Source organism: Echinops telfairi, unplaced genomic scaffold (genome assembly GCF_000313985.2).
Source record: "Echinops telfairi isolate 266 unplaced genomic scaffold, ASM31398v2 ScPeMD7_7469;HRSCAF=8507_0, whole genome shotgun sequence".
Classification (NCBI taxonomy): Eukaryota; Metazoa; Chordata; class Mammalia; order Afrosoricida; family Tenrecidae; genus Echinops; species Echinops telfairi.
The window spans coordinates 49649911-49656210 of NW_022111372.1; the positions used below are offsets into that span (position 1 = coordinate 49649911).

The window sequence follows — 6300 nt, forward strand, 5'->3', positions numbered from 1 at the left end:
TAGAGCGCATCTATTTGGGTTCGATTTGGCTGTGTTCTGGGATGGCCACGGATTCAAAGTTCATATTGTTTCAAGCTCCTCTGTAAAATAAGAAGCAAAGTGCTCTTCAAATTCCATGTAGAACTGCCTTGTGAAAGGAATGTGTGCCATCCCTAAAGGAACCTCCATCCAGTCTTTCTCTTTTTGTTTTGTTTTGTTTTTTTAAATCGTTTTATGAGGGGCTCATACAACTCTTATCACAATCCATACGCACATCCATTGTGTAAAGCGCATTTGTACATTCATTGCCCTCCTCATTCTCAAAATTTTCTCTCCACTTAAACCCCCGTATTGGGTCCTCATTTTCCCCTCCCTCCCCGCTCCCCCCTCCCTCATGAGCCCTTGATAGTTTATAAAATATTATTTTGTCATATCTTGCCCTGTCCGACGTCTCCCTTCACCCACTTTTCTGTTGTCTGTCCCCCAGGGAGGAGGTCACATATAGTTCCTTGTAATCGGTTCCCTCTTTCCAACCCATTCTCCCTCTACCCTCCCAGTATCGCCACTCACACCACTGGTCCTGTAGGGCTCATCTGCCCTGGATTCCCTGGATTTCCAGTTCCTATCTGTACCAGTGTACATCCTCTGGTCTAGCCAGACTTGCAAGGTAGAATTTGAGTCATGGTAGTGGGAGCGGGGAGGAAACATTTAGGAACTAGAGGAGAGTTGTATTTTTCATCGTTGTTACATCACACCCTGACTGGCTCATCTCCTCCCTGAGACCCCTCTGCAAGGGGATGTCCAGTGGCCTACTGATGGGCTTTGGGTCTCCACATCCAGTCTTTCTCTATGGCCGCTGACACCCTCTCCGGCAAGCGCGTGGCGAGCCTGTGGTCAGCCTCTGCTCTCTGCGTGAGCCAGCTCGAGGTGAGTACGCTCTGCTGCCAGGCAGAAAGCTCCTCGCTGCAATGTATGGGAAAGGAGTGAGCCTTCTGCCGAGTGCGCTTTAAGAAGAGGTACTTTTTTGCTTATGAAAAGAAACCAGGGAGTCCTCCAAGAATCATAAAAGGGAGGGTTTCGCAGTGAAGAATTCGGATGCGCTCTGCTGGGCCAGGCTGTTCACACCCTTCTTGCTCCTCCTGCAGGCCTCTTCACCTGGTGTCACAAAGCCTTCACCGGTGGTATTGAGAATGTCCCCCGGCCTGGCCTCTGCAGCACCGGGTCGTTTCCCCTCGTTCTCCTGGCAGATCAACTCGGCTTCCCAAAGTAGACCCCTCTCCTTCCCCAGAGCTTCAATGCAAAGCTTCTGGACGCTGACCTGTCACATCCAGTCGGTTGTTTCTCATTGTTGTTGTCCCGGTGACCCACATGGCACCCTTCCTCACCACACCTGGCGGCTTTAGCAGGTTCGGCACTTCCCCGTGTTGCAATGGGCTCTGGGGGCTGCACTGCTAGTGCGCAGGGGTTTCTTCACAGTCAGAGCGAAGGGACCACCTCCGATTCCTGACCTTGTCTGGGAGCTAAGGGTCATTGTGGTTTGCATCAAGAAACTTCTTTTCTTATTAAAAGATCACTTTATTGGGGGCTCTTATAACAATCCATATATCAATTGTATCAAGCATATTTGTACATATGTTGCCATTATTGTTTTTCAGAAATTTGAACCTGCGTGTCCATCAACAGGCAATCGGCAACCCCTGAGCACCTGTTCGGTCTTTGTCAGATTCAGCTGCAGGGACCCCTTGATCCCAGCCAGCACGCTGGGTCGTCTCGGGCAATCGCTGGTGATGAGGTTCACTGCCATCTTTGGCTCTGACGGAACCGCGCACAGGGCCCCCACCGGCTCCAGTTCCTTCTTTGTCTGGTTCCAATCGCCCGACTCCGCCCGCGCCCTCCCTCGCGATGAGTTCACATGCGCCCCCGCTCCACATCGAAGTCCGGAGCTGGAATTTTGGTGACGTGATCTAAAAGCTGGGTGTGAGATTTGGCGCATCTCCGGCAATCGCTTCACCCCACCATCCAGGGGCGCTGCAGGCGCTGGGAGGGCAAGCTGCGCTGGCTGCCCATTGCCGGTCTCTTAGCCCCCAGGCCTGGGCTCCGGGCCCACAGACTGGGTGCCGGCGCGAAGGAGAAGGAAGAGCTACAAGGTTCCTCTCGTGCTGCTGACTGGGGGCCCAGAAGTCGTCGCTGCGGTGGGAAGCGGGGAACTTGAGATGATATTGATTGGTGGGAGGGGGAGGATAACACTCTTCTTGCAAGACGGACCTGGAGTCTCTGTGTGGTGCACATGGTTCATGCCCATGGCTGCCAGCAGAAAGGCTGGGATCTACCCGGGGGGCCTCGGAAGAAATGCCTGGCAACCAGTCAGCTATTGGGAACCCCCCTGGAGCAGGTCTCTGACACACTTGGGGTCGCCATGAGTCAGAAGGCCCTCTAGGGCAACTGGCTTTAGGTTAGTCCTGTCGGGTCTTTTAACCCTCCCGAGCCCCCGTGTCTTTCCCCCGGTGCCGTTAAGAGGATTGAAATGGACACACTTCGGCCAGTGCTTGGTGGTGGAAGAGGTCAGGAGTGGCGAAAGCCCCCGCCACACCCTCCAGCCTGAGGCCTTATGCTCAGAAGGCCTAGGTCCTGGTCCAATGGAGCCATTCCCGCCCAGGACAGGCCACATCAGATGACCAGTCTCACGGGGCTCAGATGCCATCTGACCCCTGACCTGGCATTCAGAATGCAGAGTGGCACCAGGAGGCAGCTGGCGGTGCAGGGAGGAGGTCAGCAGTGTCCCTGGGACTTCGGGACAGGCAGAGGGGCAAGAGCAAGTCTGAGTGTGACAGGGTGGGGGCCTGCACGCTGGGAGTGGGAGGTCTCCCGAAGGCAGCTGCTCTTTGAAGTACTTTGAAGGGTGTGTGTGTCTCATGACTTGAATCAGGGAAATTCTGCGCATTCAAGAAGTACAGTTAAACCAAACAAGAGGTGAAAGCCAACTCCAAATCAGATAGAAACTCTGAGTTGGTGCAATAGCGTCCACAGAGGGAATATTCTACATCCCACTTGGGTTAGTAGCAACTGGGGTCTTAAAAGCATGCAAGCAGCCATCTGTTGTCTGCTTCTGCCTTATAGTGAGCCGATGCCCAACTGAAGGAAACACTGCTCCGTCCTGCTCCAGCCTTACAATTGTGCTGTGCCTGAGCCCATTGCTACAGCCCCGGTGTCAATCCATCTTGTTGAAGGCCTTCCTTTTTTCCACTGCCTTTATGAGCATGATGTCCTTTTCCAGGGACTGGTGTCTCCTGACAACATGTCCAAAGGACATGAGGCGAAGTCTTGCCATCTTCACTTCTAAGGAACGTTCTGGCTGTACTTCCTCTAAGCCAGATTTGTTTGTTCATCTGGCATCCCGTGGTACTTCCAGTATTCTTTGCCAACAGCATAATTCAAATGCATCAACTCTCCTTTGGCCTGGCTTATTCGTGGCCCAACTTTCATGTGGAAATGACGAGTTGAAAATACCATGAATGTACCAAATATAATCTGCAGGAATCACCTGGTCTATATCCTATAGGACGAATCTGTGGAGAAGCTCACTATCAGCAATCGCTTATATCTAAGTTCAGGTTGAAGTTCAAGAAAACGAAAATGCGTCCATGAGAGCAGTCATCTGAGATGCACCTACTGCTCTCCCCGTCTGGAGCAAAGGAGGGGAAGGACAACTATGGGCCACATGAGCCACTGCCTCCAGTAGCCAGTGACTGAGCCACTAGATGATGACCTGGACAGGCCACGTGGTGGACAGTAACACTAGAGAGGCCTGCGTTCCTCAGAACAAGCAACGTCGGGAGACCAAAGGGGCAGCATCTGCCCCCAAACAAAGCTCGCTGGGCAGACAGGGACAGGACAGGACACGTGGAAACAGGCCCAGGAGGAAGGGGGGGAGCGCTGTTACACAGACGGGAAGGGAGGCTACCAAGGCCACAAAACACCGCATGTGGACACTGTTTAGTGGAAAGCTGATTTGCTCTGTGAGCTTTCACCCTACCACCACCACCACAGAATAAAGAAACATATCTACAAACAGAAACAATGCACATATCGATCACGTTCCTAGCATGCCCACACACTTCAGATAAATGGCTTGTGATCCAACTTTACATCCTTCATTTTCTTTTTTCTTTCTTTCGTTCTTTCTTTCTTTCTTCCTTTTAAAGGAACTTGACTGTCACTAAAGAATCTAAGTCCACTTCAGTGTTCCTTGTATAGCCACTCAGACCCATGTTTAGATCAGATGGAGGAGGAGTCTGGAGAGGTTTTAAGGCTGGGACCCTTCTTCTCTTTCATCCTAACTTTATTAATTTTGATAGATATATATATTTAAAATTTCCCCTTTTGTTTGTGAACTATAATATAGAGAAACATATTCTATGTAATTACACAGCCCAGATAATCAAATCATTAACAGTATCCTATTCCACACACACACACACACACACACCTAGGGTCGCCATGAGTCAGAATTAACTCCATGGCAGTGAGCGTTTTCAGTTTGTTTGAGTGGCTCTTTCTTTTCCTTTTGTCCCCCACGGTCCCTCCCTCCCTAGTTTTCTGTCCCTTCCCTCTCCCAGCTCCCACCTCTGGGCCAGGCCTTCTCCTAGTCCTTAAAGTCATCTTTTGGTGTGAGAACCTCTCTCTCTTAATAGGGAACACTTCACGGATTTGCGTGTCATCCCTGCACAGGGCCATGCTCATTTTCTGTATATCGTTCTGATTTTAGTCCATGTGCTGCCGAAGCCAGAGCAGAAGACCCGTTTTCTTTTTCTTTATGTTTTCTAAGGAAAAAAAGAACTGTCCAGAAACCTTGACCTTTGCTTAGTAGGTTTGTTGTAGAAGCGTCTTTGGCGGTGCATTTGTGAAGCCACTATGTGTTTCCTATTGTGGGCGACCTGTATTTATTTGGTAATTTAAAAGGAGAGTTTTATTGGCGAACGCTCTCTGGGACTGCTTATGGCTAGCAAGCGCTTTCACGGGAAACGCTTTAACTGTGTTCTGGTGTCCCTGTTAGCTGTGCTCCTCAGTTCTGACGCACGGCGCCCCCATGTGTTACAGAGCAGAACTGCTCCACGTGGTTTCTGGCCTGCGATCCTAGGGGAAGGTCATCACCAGCCTTTTTACCTAGCAACAAGACGGAGCGCGCTGGAGCTGCCCACCTATAGATTGGCCGTTTGTGGGCGCTGTGAAATGAATTTCAACCCGAGACCCTAGAAGACAGTACAGCTGCCCCGTAGGTTGTCCTCTTTTTAAAAAAAAAAAAATCATTTTATTAGGGGCTCATACAACTCTTAACACAATCCATCCATACATCAATTGTGTAAAGCACATTTGTACATTCATTGCCTTCATCATTCTCAAGACATTTGCTCTCCATTTAAGCCCCCCCCCCCCCCCCCTCCGCAACAGCTCCGTAGGTTGTCGTGTTTATGGGCGCCGTTCACCAGGTCTTTCCTCTGGTGGACCGGCTGCTGGGTGGAATGCTTGCCCATCCCGCCACCAGGATTCCTTGGATAAGGATAGGTAACAAACAACCCGGGTCTGCATGTGAAAGCAGACCCGCTTTGCTGGGTGGACAGCACCCCCTGCTGACCCATCTTTGTGTGGACTTGCTCTCACAAGTTTGTCGCACTTGACATTGTCTTCTCATCCTCACCCTGCGGTTTCCCAGAGGATAGCCTTTTCCCTGATTCAGAATTGTGGGGTAGTGGAAGGGCGGGCTTCGTAGGCTGGAAACAGCTGGGGTGTGAGTCGTGCCTTGGCTCCTGCATACTGCGTATTGCACAGACTGACCTGGGGAGAGTCCTGACTGCGCCCTGGGCCGCCGCTCCAAAGGTAGCATGGCAGTGGCCATGAAGTCGATGGCCGTGTGTGTGTGTGTGTGTGTGTGTGTGTGTGTGTGTGTGTGTAGAGTAGAATGATGTGTCTGCCCCACAGGGTTCCCATTGGCCGATTTTCAACCAGCAGATTGCCAGGCCTTTCTTCGGAGGCTCTTCGGGATGGACTCAGCCCCTTAGTCATATAAAGAGGGTCTCATCTTCTGATGCAGGAGGAGACCCTGGAGACTGGGCTGTTGGGTGAACTCAGTGAGCAGGACAGGGCTATGTGGGTGCCCCCAGCCAACCTGACGCCAAGTCTCTCCAGAGCTGGAGATGAGTGGATTGGGACACAGGGCCCCAGAGCTCCAGGCCTGCCTGGAGAGGCAGAGCGCTGTTGGTGTTGGTGTTGGAGTTGGTGTTGGTGTTGGTGTTGGAGTTGGTGTTGGAGTTGGTGTTGGAGTTG

At 51.5% G+C, this 6300-nt stretch overlaps 1 non-coding gene across 1 annotated transcript; it reads right to left on the minus strand.

Annotated features, from left to right (window-relative positions):
• Positions 1–4662: 4662 nt before the first annotated feature.
• LOC115873612 lies at positions 4663–4770 on the minus strand. The gene has a single exon (XR_004048506.1). It is a non-coding gene; the product is annotated as a U6 spliceosomal RNA (small nuclear RNA).
• Positions 4771–6300: the final 1530 nt, after the last annotated feature.